Source organism: Euprymna scolopes, chromosome 5 (genome assembly GCF_053919585.1).
Source record: "Euprymna scolopes isolate OS-2025 chromosome 5, ASM5391958v1, whole genome shotgun sequence".
Taxonomy (NCBI): Eukaryota; Metazoa; Mollusca; class Cephalopoda; order Sepiida; family Sepiolidae; genus Euprymna; species Euprymna scolopes.
In genome coordinates, this window is record NC_136486.1 from 71,125,929 (window position 1) to 71,142,997 (window position 17,069).

Genomic DNA, 17,069 nt, shown 5'->3' on the forward strand with positions numbered 1-17,069 from the left:
TAACACGATACAATCACGATACGATCCGACCTACTCGACGTCACCGCATACGCGTTATATATGCACACGCTATATAGGCGGCTATATAACATTAGTATAGTTAGCAGCAACGAAATGTATAATATATAGTCTCTCTCTCTCTCTCTCTCTCTCTCTCTCTCTCTCTCTCTCTCTCTCTCTCTCTCTCTCTCTGAGGGCTTGTATTTGTCTAAATCCAACATACAATTGAAAATACGGTCAGGTATACAAACAAACACAACTCTTCTCAGTTTATAAAATTATTCGGAGTACAGTTCTTATTTTGAGTGTTAGTTGCACAACAGAAACCTTTTGAGTGTTATTCGCAGAACAAGAAACTCTGACTTTCTTCAGGTATATCTTATCCAATTTATGATTTTTTTTTTTATTTTGGAATTTACACAGAAAACCGAACGGGCTGTTTATTTAATTCACGGCGAATTAAGAGATACACTTGAGGAAGCTGGGAGAATAAATCCAGCAAAATGTTGTAGAACACTAATACAAATTATCAATTTTCACCTAAAAAATTTCCAAAGATAATTCTTCTTACGTAAATTCAAACAAGAAATCAAATGATGTTTTGTATTATTTTTAATAATATCGTTTGTTTAAAATTTGGATTTATAACAAAAATCTGTAATAATTTTTTTTTTTTTTTTTTAAGAATTTTATTCAAACTGTGTGTTTGATTTTCGGAAATTTTTGACAAAATCCACTGTGGATATATAATTATGATATGTATATTATAATATTCGTATTCTCGTATTTACTTTCATTTTATCTAAAAATGAGATCGCCCGGTCATCAAAGACAAACTGAAAATTAAATACTGTTGCGACTTATACCAATTAAAAATTAATTGTACTTAAATCGAGTCAAACAATTTTAAATTTATTACTTGTTTTGTTTTTAATTTAATATAAATACGTCTAGTTGTTACTGCTTAAATGTTTTACAAATGTCATTTGTTGTATTTATTTTAATTCTATATACATGATAATTATTTTATGGTAAACATAAAAACAATCTACTTTTTAACGTTATAGTTGGAAAAATATAAACACAGAAGTAATATATTCATTTTATTTTTATGAAGAATAGCATAAAATTAAAATCATTTTCACTGGAAATTGAAAACACATTTTCTTAATATTACGAACCCTGACAGCCATTGATTATTTCAAGATAATTATTATAATTAAAAGTAAATTATAGAGTTAGAAAAATATGGAAAACTTGATTTTCCTTGGGTCCCGCTAGATAATAATTACTAAGTAAAGATATTTTAGCTTTTATACGTGTTACTGTAAAATATACATATATTTATTAAACGTGTTAGTTTATAATGATATAGTATAATGATTTAATTTGAATCCTGGGCAATGTTGGATACTTCTGCCAGTCCCGTTATATAAAAACAATACTTTCAATAATATATATTTGTGTTGTAATGAAAAAGGTTAAACATATTTTCAATCGTGCATTCATGTCATGAAATAGTTGTATTTAAATCTTGAAATTAATTCGTCGTTAGATGACCCCATTTCTATCGGGAAAATTATTTTACTTCCGTCGTAAAATTATATTATCTTGTGAAATGACCTTTCTGCTCCAATTTGAAACACATGTTCTCTTAAACAATTTCTTGTGCTGCACCCAACTTATTTTGGCAAAGTGTGTGCATATTTTTTTAATTATTTATTGGTGTTTGATTAGTACTTCTTTAGCTAAAGTTGTCTTATGCTGAGTGTGGACGGTTATTTCTTCCTTTTCAATATGAAAAGCAATATAAGATTTTGTAAATAAATTATATATTATATAAATCAATATATAGATTAAAAATAATCATAATATTTACAATAATTCTTTACTTTAGCAAAACAAATCTATACCCCCAGAAAATTTTTTGAGTCTGTCTGCCACCTATAACGGTACTAGACCTGTAACTCTCCACACTAATAATCTTTCAACCTCAGTTAATTCCCTTACCCTCTGAAAATTTACGTACCAGCATGTCGGCTTTTAAAATCAAGAAAAGATGTATTAAATGTATTCTCTTAAAGGGGGGCAATATAAGCAATGATAATCGAACATCCTTAACTACATTTGTTAGAAAACTTAAGTTAAATTCTTCCTCTAATAAGTCTTTCTCCTTAGGATGGTCTATTTTATCAAATCTAAATCTTATTCCCGGTCTCTAAACTTTGCCAACTCTGTATTACAGAAGCAACCTTAATAATACCTAGAAATAATAATATTATAAACTCTAAAAATGAAGTTATTTTCAGTGTTAACATAAGAAAAATTTAAAGTACGCCCACTTTCTGACCCCAACAGACACTTCACTTTCGTCCTCTAATTTATTTTAATACTCTAAACTTTTCTTTATTTTTTTTCGTGTATTTTCGCGTCCTTCTTTTCCTTTTTCCTTTTTCCTTTTCCTTATTTGTACCTATTACTAATTTATTTTTCCCTCAAAACTATTTTGTTTTTGATAGTACTGCAGTCAGTCACAACCGTTATTGCTCTATCTGACACGACACTTATATAATTTTTATAACTGCCTCATATTTATCTTTATAATAGTGTATTTTTATTTTATTTATTTTACCTTTATTCTACACATTTAATCATTACTTGCATTCATATATTTATATATATATATATATATATATATATTATATGTTTCTTTGTTTCCCCCTCTAAGTTTGCGTTTGCATGTTTCTCTCTCTCTCTTTCTCTCTCTCTCTCTCTCTCTATCTCTCTGTATATATATATATATATATATATATATAGGTGTGTGCGTGTGTGTGCATTTACATGTCTGCATGTGTATACATGTATATGCGTCTATTTACTTATTTATATGCCCCTACGTTTCTGATTTATCTTTACCATATTTAAACACAATAACAATTCCATTTTTTACCGCGTTCCCTTATCTGAGCACTTCGTCTGCATGCGTAGTTTTGTTTATGTGTATATTTATGTATTCGTATATGCATGTACGTGTTTGCATTTCTCTATACTTTACGCAGTGTTTATACTCCTCGATTCGTCTTTTTCTCCCCTTTTTGCTGACAGACGTCAATCTTACTGCTTTTTTAATCTTTCTATTTCCAGCGCTTATTTCTGAAGTTTTGACTTTTATTTTTCCTTTGAGTTCTACTTTCGTTTTACTATCTATCCCTCTCAACTGCTCTTCTTTGCTCCCTCTTGAGTTTTGGCCTTAATTTTTCGATCGCTATTTTCTTCGTTTTTACTTTTGGAGGACGATGTTTATTAGAAATTATCTAAAGCCGTTCTTCAACGTTCTTTTTTCTTTCTTTCGTTCTTTGTGTTCATCAAAACAAACAAACTACCATAATACATTCATAAACTTTACTGTTTTTATTTATTTATTTTTATTGGTTACTGTTTTTTTTTCCTGTTTTTATTTTTTGTTTGTTATAAAAGTTTTGTTTCTTTAGTGAACAAAAATACTTTTTTTGTTTTCTTTGTGTATAGAAAATTACTTTGATCTTCTTTTACGGCGTAACCAGGCGTCTTTTAACGCCTAACAAAAATAATCTACTTTTTAGCGTAGTATAAAAACCACATCCTCCCCTCTTGTTATAAATAGCTTCCAAAGTTGGGGGTGTTTATACCGAAAGCCGTTCTGAACATGGGCAGATTCGAGGTGTTTATGTTACGCTGGGTTCGGTCGTAAAAAAATACCCTCTTTACTTCTTTGTTTCTTCCAATATTTGCCCGTCTGCTCATTCGCGTTTCTTTTTGCTCACTCGGTATAATCCGGCGGTTTCCGTCGTTCGCCGGGCGTTGCCGAGCTAGACTCACGGAAAAACGGGATTTTAACTGCAGAAATGCCCATTAACTAATTTATTAGGATATACTACTTTCTTTTCTCATTTCGATCGTCGACAAGCGGAGGACGATATTTTCACAAAACATATATGCCGCGTTTTGATGAATAATGTTCACTTTTTTTCTTATATTCATACTTTTCCTCTTTGGACATTTATTATATTCTTTTGGGACTTATGCATTTACTGAAGCACAATGATTTAATCGTGTGATTTTTTAGAAACTCATTACAAACGTGAGGAGAGGATACTGTTTTGCAACTATTGCATGCTTCCACCTAGCAAATTATTAACAGACGCAGTAAAAAAATAAACACTTCTCTATAGGACACAATAGTGCTAAAACAACAAATACAAACATAATAATTGCTCAAATACATAACTTTAACTACTGGTAACCTTAAACTTATTCTAATGTTATATAAATACTAGCAACTTATTTTAAACAATTCAGGATGTTAACATACATACATAAGTAAAAACAAAATATACATAACGTCTTTTAACACTCGATAATCGCATAAATATATAAAATTGCATAAACTTCAACACATGGTGCAATTCTGCTAAAACACATACAGTCTTTTTGAAGTTTTGATAATCGCCTAAAATTTAAACATTAAATATGGAACCCTAAAAATTTTGCTACGGTTATTTCTTACAAGAGGTTTCAGAATTATTGGCATTTTAACACGCATTTCTAACTCTTTCCTTGTGCATACGGAACTAACATAAAATGTAATGAAACATATATTACTCTTTTCTCGCTCGAATGGAATACTCAGAATCTAAACACAGCATTAGTTTGAAAATGTAAATATCCGCAAAATACCGACACGCTACTACCCACCCCCACCGAGAAACGGCCTTTAAAAAAATTTATTTTAATAGTACCAATATTTAATTTTCGATTATGGAGAGATTATCAATGAAGCTACATTTGATTTTTTATTTTTTTTTGCATTTCTTATTCCAGTTTACGATTAAATTATTTATTATATATTTGTTTTCTTACAACTGTTACTCTCTTTGGGTTTTTTATTATTTGGAAAATGTGCTAGAGCTACTTTTAGAAAAAAAAAAATGCGTGCAGTATACCGAAAAGAAAAATGCTGTCCGACTTTCATCCGTAGAAGGCAGTTATTTACGTTACATGCTGTTTTATAATCAGCCAGTACCTGCAGGTGATCATCCCAAACTAACACTAATTGCCAGTAACCAACAGGGCTGAGAATCACAGTCAGTGGTTTCCACTAGCTGCGACTGGAAAAATAAATTCCTGACAGTGGAAACCCGAGTATTATATTCAGGCCACAGCCGCCAGTGTCCGCTGTTTTCCATGGATTGCAGTGGCCACAAACAGCAACCGTATTTTTTATGTTTTCGGGGGGGGTGTTTTACCGATTCTGTTCTGGGTCTATCATATTTCAACCGGGCAACGCCGGTTAACGGGTCCTGCTAGTAATAATAATAATAATAATAAGAAGAAGAAGAAGAAGAAGAAGAAGAAGAAGAAGAAGAAGAAGAAGAAGAAAAGCGGAGACAACATGCCACAAAAAAAAACAACTCTACGGACGCTTTCCTTAGATCTCAGATTTATCAAAAAGAGAAAATAATAGATGCGCTAAGGATAAAATCGTTAGCGATGTTGTTTCGTGGATACCAATACAATAATATTGTTCAGTAGGGAAACCATACACAACTTTCATCAAGCATCTAACATATAGCTCGCAATGCACCTAATATACCTGGATAGCGCGGGGCGGCGTAAAAGAGTTAATAAAAACGATAATATTACCGCAGCTAGATGATGATAATAATGATGATGATGATCGATAAAGTGCAGAATCCTTGCATTTTTCTAATTTATAAAAAATATATAAATGATTTTAAGAAAACTTTATACTCTATAAGTCTATAGAGCAATTGTTTTGCGATCGATGCTTAACTACAAAATGGATCACACTCCAAGAAATAAGTTTTTTTTTTTTTTTTAAAAACTTAATCAATAAAAATTTAGTTCGATTTTTCCGATATTTACTTAAAAAAGAAAACATAGAGATTGATTAAAGGATGACAACACGTATTACCGAAAATTGAAAATCTTTTGATTTTAATAGAAAACGAAAAGAAGAAAATTGAAAGATTTCTGGTTTTCATATTAAACGAAAACAAGAAAATGAATTCACATTTTAATGAAAATGTTTTTATTTAAAAGCTTTCTGTATGCATGTCAAAATTCATTCATTTACTTCTGTGAACTTCCATTTGAAATTCGGAATGAACATTCTAAATTAAAAGCCTATTCATATCTATTCACCCCTCTTTCTCTCTCTCTCTCTCTCTCTCTCTCTCTCTCTCTCTCTCTCCTTATATATGTATATATATATATATATATAGATAGATAGATAGATAAATAGATAGATAGATAGATAGATAGATAATAGATATATATATATATATATATATATATATATATATATATATATATATATATATATATATATATATTAATTATCTGTGTGTATGCGTGTATCTTTGTATGTCCAGCTACAAGTAAAAAAAACTACAAATACGCACAAAGTTGGTATTTTCTCATTTGGTGTTACCACGGAGGTATAATATTGATTTTCTAATCTTAAAATAAATTGCAGAGGCAAGGCGGCTGTTTTCCATCAATTCAATCAGAAATTTAAAGGAAATAACTCTACTTTTATGAGTTATTTCCTTTATATTAATTCCTTCTTTGAGTGTTTTTTAAAGGTGTGTGTGTGTACTGAAAAAGAGAGGAGGGAGGACGACTAGGGAAGAAAGAGATTAAAGTATATTAGACTTTTGCGCCGGGCAATTCAGGGAAGTTGTCAATGTGTATGTGCGTATGTTTGTATATCCAACACAAATTAAGAACGATAAAACAAATAGCGACAAAGTTTTCTTGTGTTGACCCGAATTAAGTTATCTAAAATTTAGAAAAATCTATTCATTTCTTCGGGTTAAAATGGTTCAATTTTTGTCTAAAGGTGATTTTCTCTTTTATAATGTACTGTTTGAAAATAAAAATGCCGACTAATTTCTAGATAGAAAGTTGTTCGTGTGTATGTTAAGCCATTGAAGAATTGGATGTGTTTTAGGAAGAGGAGAACAAAAAAACTTTCGACCAAAAATCGATTAAAAATCTTGCCATATTTCTGAATACACTTTATGTAAAATTTCAAATGTTTAGACCAAAATTTGGTAAATACAGCGGAGGTCAATTCATTTATAATTTGACCCCAATTTTGACCCTTAGACATTTATTGTTTTGGGACCGAATCAAATTAAAATGTTTGATCCATGTCTAAGTAACCGACATCTAAAATTTCAAGTGTTTAAACTCAAAATTAGCGCGATAAGGTTTGTAGAGTTTTCAAAGGTCAAATCGTTAAAGTTTGACCTCTTCACAGCCAAATTTCTGGCCGAATTAAAAAGATTTTCCCAAATCTCAATACCCTTTATGTCAAATCTCGAGTATGTAGACTGAAAATTGACAGAGTAGTTTGGTAGGGAAATGTACACAAACAGACACACACACACACACAAACTTCATTTTCATAGACATAGTAGCATTTCAGCCCGGCGTTGCCCGGGTTTTGAAAGTGCGCAGAAAAAAAGTAGTAGTAGGAAGGCAGACTCGAACCCGTATGGCGGATGAGGAAAAGAATGGGGAAAAACGTGACGTCTTTGCTGTTACGACCACCGCCAAACCGGGAGTGACGTAGGTTTTAATTAAGGCTAGACAATCAAAAAAAAGTGATGACTTTCGAAAATATCGGCGAAAAAAAGCGACCCCTCCCTGTAGAAAAGTGTCCGGTTAAAGGTGAACACATTAATCTTTTTAGTCAATTTTTCGGTATTTGTTGTCTGAAATGTCGAGCTTACAAATGATATTGATCTTGTGAAAATATGTCGCCTCTGTCGAAAGTTTTAGGCAGACATGCAAACATACATACATATATTTATATATTGGTAGCTCAAATTTTCGACCCAAAGCTATTAAAAAGCATACTCTACCTCTGAATACCCTTTATGTAAAATTTCAAATGTTTAGACCAGAAATTGTGTGAGTAATTTGGTAGAGACCGCAGAGGTCAATTTTTTTTAACTTTGACCCCTATTATGACGCCTTAACATTTATTGTTTTGGGCTCAAATCAAGTTATTAAGTTAGATCCATTTCCAAGGAACCTAGGTCAAATCGTTGAATTTTGACTCCTTAACAGACAAACTTCTGGCCGAAAACCGATTACAAAGATTTTCCCAAATCTCAATACCCTGTATATCAAATTTCGAGTCTGTAGACTGAAAATTGACAGAGATATTGTGGAGGGAAATGTACACAGACATACACACACATACACACTTCCACTTTTATAGATATACTAGCATAGGTGGCCGGTGTTGCCTGGGTGTTTGGAAGTTTATGTTGAGCAAAAAAAAAAGTGGTAGTAGGAAGGCAGGCTCGAACCCGTACTGCAAAGGAGGAAAAGAACGGGAAGAAAACCTGACGTCTTTGCTGTTACAACTACCGCCAGATCGGAAGTGACGCAGGTTTAAATTAAGGCTAGACAATCGAAAGGAGAGGATGACTTTCGAAAATATCGGCGAAAAAAGCGACCCCCACCTGTTGAAAAGTGCCCTGTTGAGAGTGAAGGAATTAATGTTTTTAGCCAACTTTTAGGTATTTGTCGTCTGAAGCGTCGAGCTTCAAAACGATACTGATATTGTGAAATCCGTCGCCTCTGTCGAAAGTTTTAGGCAGACATGCAAACATACATAAATATATTTATATATTGGTAGCTCAAATTTTTGACCCAAACCGATTAAAAAGCTTGCCCTATCTCTGAATACCCTTTATGTAAAATTTCAAATGTTTAGACCAGAAATTGTCTTGGTAATTTGGTAGAGACCGCAGAGGTCATTTTTTTTTAACTTTGACCCCTATTATGACCTCTTAACATTTATTGTTTTAGGCTCAAATTAAGTTATTAAGTCCAACGAACCTATATCTAAAATTTCAAGTGCTTAGATCCAGAATTGGCGGAGGAGTTTGATAGAGTTCTCAAAGGTAAAATCGTTGAAATTTGACCCCTTAACAGCCAAATTTCCCGACCCTTCAGACGACAAATACCGAAAAATTGGCTAAAAACATTAATTTCTTCACCCTCAACTGGACACTTTTCAACATGTAAATAGGTACTGTTAGGATTTGAGTCTACTATTTCAAAAAGTTATATGTTTGTCATTTCGTTATTTTTGTCGCCGTTATGTTAGCTACATTTCTAACTAATTTTGTAATTATTTTTTTCTTTACTGGTCTATTTATTAGTTTTTATTGTCTGCTTTAATTATTATGTCCAAGTTTTCACAGCAGTTTATTTTTAGTCGCGTGACAGTCACTCCGTCGGTCCGTCGGGCTGTCTGTCTATCGGACTGTCCGTAAAACGTTTGTGCTTGGCCTTTTACGTTAAGATAAAAGGCCTGTTGTTAATAGATGATGTTCTTAGCTTTTTAAGCTTTTTAAAGTGTAGTATCTGTTCCGGCAGATACTGCAAGCAAAGACCATGTGTGGGGGCGATCCCACGTATAAGACCTTGGTCAATATAGGGGCAAATAAATACCAACCCCATATATAAGACCATTGCTCTTGTAGCAATCAGTTATTGGTCAATGTAGAGGCAACCCTTCATACCAATTGTCACTATCCAACTCCCCTACTCCCCGGGGAGTTGGTCCCCATTTCTCCTTCACTCATCACATTAAAAATCGGCCTTGTGCCTGATTTGCTCGGTGGGGAAGCAAATAAATACCCTTTTCTTGGGCTTTTGGCCAAGATCAAAGTGTAGTATTTGTTCCGGCAGATACTGCAAGAAAAGACCATATGTGGGGGAAATCCCACATATAAGATCTTGGTCAATGTAGGGGAACCCCATCATACAAATTGTCACAATTCAGCTCTCCTACTCCCCGGGGAGTTGGTTTCCATTTCCCCTCCATCCCTCACATTAAAAATCGGCCTTGTGCCTAATTTGTTCAGTGGGGAAGCAAATAAATACAAACCCCACATGTAAGAACTTGGTCAATGTAGAGGCAACCCTTCATACCAATTGTCAGTATCCAGCCCCCCCCCCATACTCCCCGGGAAGTTGGTCCCCATTTCCCCTTCACTCCTCACATTAAAAATCGGCCTTGTGCCCAATTTGTTCGCTGGGGGAGCAAATAAATACCAACCCCACATATAAGACCTTGGTCAATATAGGGGAAACCCTTCATACCAATTGTCACTATCCAGCTCCCGTTCTCCCCGGAGACTTGGTCCCCATTTCCCCATCACTCCTCACATTAAAAATCGGCCTTGTTTCTAATTTGCTCGGTGGGGAAGCAAATAAATACCCTTTTCTTTGCCAAAAGGGCAAGCTCAAAGTGTAGTATCTGTTCTTACTACATGCTTTACTTATGTGTGTAACTTTGTGATATAACGTGGGGGATCACTTTTCCGTATTAATTTAATGTAAAATGATCACCCACTTTACGACCAGTCAGTTTCAAAGCCATTCAAGTCATTCTCCAGATCATTCAAGTTGTTTTTGAAGGATTCCAGTTATTTTTAAGCATTCAAGTCATGCTTAAGGTCATTCAATTCATCCTTAAGTTCATTAAAGTCATTTTAAGTCATTTACTTTTTATTTATTTAAGTCATTTCAGCCCATTTTTCGGTCATTTTAGTTTATCTTTAAGAATTTCATGTCAATCCTACATCCACGAATTCATTCATTACACGAGAGCACGCGACTAATGGCTATGAGCCTTGTTGTTAAAAAAAATTGTGTTAGAGGTTTGTTACAGGGAAGTGTTTTTCGATGAGATTTAGGAATATTTTGTTTTTAATATTAGTATTTTAATATTTTGATAAATATACCAAATTACGTTTGTCATTTTTTAGTCTTAATGGTGTCTTGTATTTTATTTCGACATTATGATATTCACTACTTTTAGAGCTTGGTTATAGATGTTGCTTCATTTCTAAAATACATTTTATCTTTAGAATTTTTGCTAAATTTACTTAGCAAAAAGCTAACTTAGTTAGGAATCTGTTTTATTGTTGGCGACGAATGGTTAGTCTTGGATTTACGTATATTCAATTAGCGTTATCTATTAAGTGTGACTCATATGTATTTTTAGTAAGTTTAGAGAGATATCTAAGTAATTAGTTATTTTATGTTAATCGCTATTTCTACTTTTAAAATTTCACTGCAGTTAGAATTATATTTTTAAAATTGTTCCCCTTGACTTTGTTAGAATCTCTTATAGATAGTCTAAATACAGGCGAGATGAATGTTATCAAAAATATATGTAATGAATAACCCTACAAGGTCTGATGTTTCTGCAAAGTGTCAGGCACTCATAGCCAGATCAGAGGAGTTTATCATTTGTTTGTTTTTACCCATTGGTTGTTATTTTTGATTTAATACTGATCGTGTAATTATTTAATGCTGTGACTTTTGTCGTTGTATAAGATGGAACGATACATTTGTCGCCCTAAAGAAAATAACACTACAGCTTTATTTAAAAACTTTTATTGAAAAATGCAATTTAGGTAACTTGATTATATTGTAGAGCTGCCTTCAGTCTCAATCACCGCCTCGATATGGTTCCAAAACTTGGATAATGCCTTTTCCACAAGCGCCGGCGGGAGCTCGGCGGATGGCGGCGATCAGGCTGGCTTTGGTGTTGGTGATGTTCTCGATGTATGACCAAACGAAATAGTCCGGTGAATTCAAGAAAGAGCAGTGAAAGAAGGGTAAAAGTCATAGAACGCCTTCTGCAGACAAGCCTGGGTCTCTGGACTTGTGAGCCGACGTCTGCCATCGGCCACCTGATTGCCCAAAAGGATCACCACACACTTCAGCACATCTAGGTACTCTTTGGTAATTACTTTCAAGCCGACTTCAGTGAGGTGAAGTGGTATGATGTCTCGTCAGATTTACAGTACTCTCCACCACCTTCGATGACATTTGCAAATTCGCATAATCGCAACACCCGTTTGTTATTGACTTCCCATTGGCAACATTTGGCCTTCACTAGAATTTGGGTGGCAATGAACCTCCATAAGATTCCAGTCCTCCTCCCACTCATTCAGTGAAGGTCTTGTTAGTGATTTTTCTCCTCGGTCTTTCCCTTTTTTTTTTTTTTTTTTTACATTTACGACTATTTGGCGAGGTGTCAGTTGATGCTGGCAGTACAATTGTAAAGGGAGTATTATTATTATTGTTGTCGTTGTTGCTGCAGTAGTTGTTATTGTTGTTGTTGTTGTTGTTGTTGTTGTTGTCACTATTTATTTACTTATTCATTTTTATTTGTTGTTGTCCTAAGGTAAAATTTATGCTGTGTGTTTCACTTCTATAGTTTAATAATATTTGGAGTCTTTAATGTAAGGATAGCTAATTTCTCATTCAAGCATAACCTTTGCGGCTCGTCTATATCCCTACATGTGCTGACTTTCCGTACTAGTTTCCTCTCGATAATAGGAGAGCGTCAAATGTAGCTTAATTTACATGTATATTTTCAAAACTCACGACCTAGATCTACTTGCCTATTGAGTACTCTTGAAGTGGGTGCTGAAATAAAATACATAAAATTTTACGTAGATACATGAAATTATATATATATATGTATATATATATATATATATATATAGAGAGAGAGAGAGAGAGAGAGAGAGAGGGGAGACTGTCGGCCTGTCTGTCTATCTGTCTGTCTCAATCTTTTCAAACTCTATCTCCTCCGAAACGAAAAATCGCATTGCGGCACTAGGGGCCTCAAATGATGTGATTAGTTACCGGCCGTTCTTTTATGGATCTTTAGTCGGATAAAATTGCTTTTAAGGGGTCAAAAAATGGGTCAAATTTTAAAAATCGTTACACATTTTGTATATTCAGCATAGTTTATTTTAAACTTTTAATCGGTTTATAGGCGTGTCACGTTTGTACAGTGGTAACGTCACCAGATTTGAATGCTACAATTTCGGTTTAGATTCTAGCTGATGGCACCAATATACATTTTTTTTTTTTACTTTTGTAATCACGACACTATCATAATATATATGAAATTTGGACTAATTAAATATCGTATTTAAATGTATTTTATGCCTGGGCAAAGCCGGGCGTTCCCCGCTAGTATATATATATATATATATATATATATATATATATATATATATATATATATATATATATATATATAACACAAGTGCATATGTGCTAGAGTCAAAGGCAAAGATTTGCTTCAGTTACTGCATCCCATCCGATCATTACAACATTAGGTACACGTCTGAAAAAGATTTGCCTATATAAATATTATTGCAATATTTTTTTGTATAATGGGGTATGATCCCTGAAAGATTATTATATATATATATATATATATATATATATTATAAACGAAGTATGTCCGTCTGCCTGCCTGTCTGTCTCTCTGGGTAACAGTTTCTACCAAAGTACTATGTTACTTGTTGTCTACAGAATTAAAATTGATATTTAAGGAATTCGGACATGTGGAACAAATTCTATTTGGTTTTTAGCAGGTTAAATAGCCGCTAAGGTGTTAAAATTTGAAGATTAAAACTTACTAGGCATAGGCTAACTTAATGCTTACCATCGACGCATGCGCAAATATAAATTTTTCGTTACACTTCGTTAATTTTTCAAGATTTGATATCCATATGTTTACGAATATGGCTGGAAAACTAAATATTCGAGTTTCAAATCTAGCTGGTGGCACCCAAGTTACTTTGTTTTTATACTTTTGAAATCACGACTATATATTTATAATATATATAATAATCAACAGAGAATTAGTTCTTAAATAATAAATACGAAAACTACAATGATTAAAATATCATGTGTAATCGTATTTTACGATCAGGCAATGCCGGGCGTTCTGCTAGTACATATATATATGCTCCATATCTTGGGTTGAGCATATTGCCGAGTGAAATAATAAACTGCCACTAGCGTATAATGCAATGTTCTTTGTGTAAACAAATATTGCCTAGGTGTGTGAACAATGTTTGAACATTGTAATTTAACATGCCCATCTTAGCAGCAGCCACATAAGGCTTAGAAGCGCCGACTGTCACCTAAGCGAGTTTCAATCCTGGCTTAAGGTAGCCGCACTATTAAAACTGAAAGGCTGTGATACAGCGACAGTCTGTGGATGTCTAAATATATATATGTGTGTGTGTGTGTGTGTGTGTGTGTGTGTGTGTGTGTGTGTGTGTGTGTGCGTGTGCGTGTGTGTGTGTGTGTGTGATTCGCACCTTACGTTGAGGTAAAGGCTTTTCTGTATAATAAATAGTTGAATGTTTCATTATGAGCATCGCTAATAGAATCGAATGACATAAATAAAATGACGCCATCATTATCACTCCATTAGTACTCATGTGTTTTTAGAGCATTTGCCACCATATCTATATATATATTACAATAGTAATTTATATAGTAATATATATTACAATAGTAATTTACATAGTAATATATATTACAATAGTAATTTATATAGTAATATATATTACAATAGTAACTTATATAGTAATATATACTACGATAGTAATTTATATAGTAATATATATTACAATAGTAATTTATATATTAATATATATTACAATAGTAATTTATATAGTAATATATATTACAATAGTAACTTATATAGTAATATATACTACGATAGTAATTTATATAGTAATATATTTTACAATAGTAATTTATATAGTAATATATATTACAATAGTAATTTAGTCAAATAAGTATGTTTCTGTTAGAAGATTGTATCAGAATGCAGACACTCCCTAGAGCAGTAGAGTTATCCAAGGTTTTTTTTTTCAGAGGCGATATGTACATATTAAATATTAGCTTTCGTGTTAGAGAAAAGTCACAGAAACTTATTAAAGCAATAGTATTCCCACGAACTATTTGACCTGGCGTGACGAAAGAATTGAAGGTTTGGTGTTGGAAGGAAAGAAGCTTGGTTTTAGAGATGTTAAAACTAACCAACTACTTTTCCCCTATTGCACCATTTCCTTCAGATTCAACGAGAGACAGTCAGCGAGAACTTGATCGCCAGTGCTCTTCGGAATGCTGCCATAGACATATGTGTGTCCATCGTAGATGTACTCGAATGGTAATTAGAACGTGTTTAATGTTGATTTTGGGCAATTACTGTTTTAGCCCGATATCACATCATACAAGTTTACTTGAAAAACATTTGACCATGCGCCTAATAGTGTTATTCATTCCGGATTTGTTTTGTTTTTTTAATAATATTATATGATCTGCATTCGCGATGAACACTCATAAACGGGCATAAGAGAAGAAATATTTTTTAAATTTTTAAAATTATAAAAATTAACAAACCAATAAAATCGTAAGTTGTGGTTGAAAACTGTGAACAGGAGTGCATCGCTAGGTGTATCAGAATTTTGGAGGAATTTTTGACACCCCTAACACAAAACTGCGAATAAAATATAAAAAACTTGTAATTTCTCTTTTTAAAGGGGGTTGATTATTTTCTTTATGGAATATACTTCCAAAATAAACTATTAAAGTTGTTTAAAGAATAATAGAAATATTTTTTATCTTTTAAGAAAGTGTTTTCAAAATGCCGGCGCGCCTTCACGCAGTCAATTTTTTACGTAATAAAATCAATTGAATTTTACGAGTTACATATTTTCAATTTTTAAACTTTAAAAATCTATCAAACTTTTTCTATTGGTTCAATTTTTAAGATATTTTCAGGGTGAATGTGAAATTTTATGCTCTTTTCAATAAGCTGAATAAAATATTTTAGACAAACGTGTTTTTTTTAAATTCACCCCTCCCCATTTTGAAATGTCAATTAAAATTTTAATAATTAAGTTACGCACCAAAGTTTTATATATCACAAATTGAAGATAAAAGATCAATAAATAAAATATTCTAATTTAAAACAAAAGAAAATAAGTGTTTTTTGGAAATTTACCTGTGTAAAACTTTTTTTTTAACCACTTTGATTTTTTTAAGTGGAAGCTTATGTTCTGCTTACATTGTCAAGTAAATATTGGACGCTGACGACAATTTTTTCTATTTCATTCAATGTTTTCTTTTTTTAGATATTAAAAATAAATTCACTCGATAAAGTAGAATTAAAATATATTAAATCAAAAATTCATGTATTTCTTTGAGAAAAGAAAAAAAGAAAAAATTTATCGACAGTTTTTTAAGGCAAAAAATGTGACTAGTTTTCAAATATGGGGACACATATTTCTTCACGTACAAGGCTAGACGGTAACACGAAGGTGTGGTGTTTACGTCATTCTGTCCATCCATATTTCAAAACAAGAACAAACACTACTTCCGGCGTTTCCCTAAGACGTAACAATGCTTATGTAATGGCGGTTTTTTAAATAGTTGTTTTAAAAATTATTTTATTTAAAAAATACATGGAATTTAAACTATAAATATGGATAAATTCTTAACAATGAAGAATGGAAGTACCCATTGAATAGTATTTTTATAGGTAAGTGATATTTTGGAATTTATATATACATATATTTATCGAAGCAAGTTAAAATTCGTTGATTTTCTTTTTACAGAAAACCGATTTTAAAAAACAAATATTGCATTATTTGCTATTAAACCTGTAATTTTTTTTTAAATTTGGTCTTTGCTCCTATAATTGAAAAAAAAATAGGAGTTGAATTGTATTTTTCAAGTAGTTATAAGTTTGAAAAGATAGGAGGTCGAAGTATTCAATTTTTCATCACGCATGTTTAATGTTGTTTTCTGACACACCTAGTGCATCGCGCTCCCCATTTATTCCTGTGTAACGCCGGAGTTGCCGGTTAGTTTTATGTAAACGTTTTAAAATTTTGCTTCGGAATTATTCATTTGATAATACGAAAATATACTTCAAGAGAAAAACTAATACAAAAGCAAAAACGAATCTAAATTTTAATAAATGTTCTTTCCGGTTGAAATTATGTGTGCCGAAATACTTCAACTCCCGATTTTCTCATTATCTTATTAGCATTGAGGAGGTTTTGAGAGTATGGGGCGGTGTCGTTTGACAATCAAAGTTCACTTAGAAAATATGATAATCACTTCGGTAAAAGTTC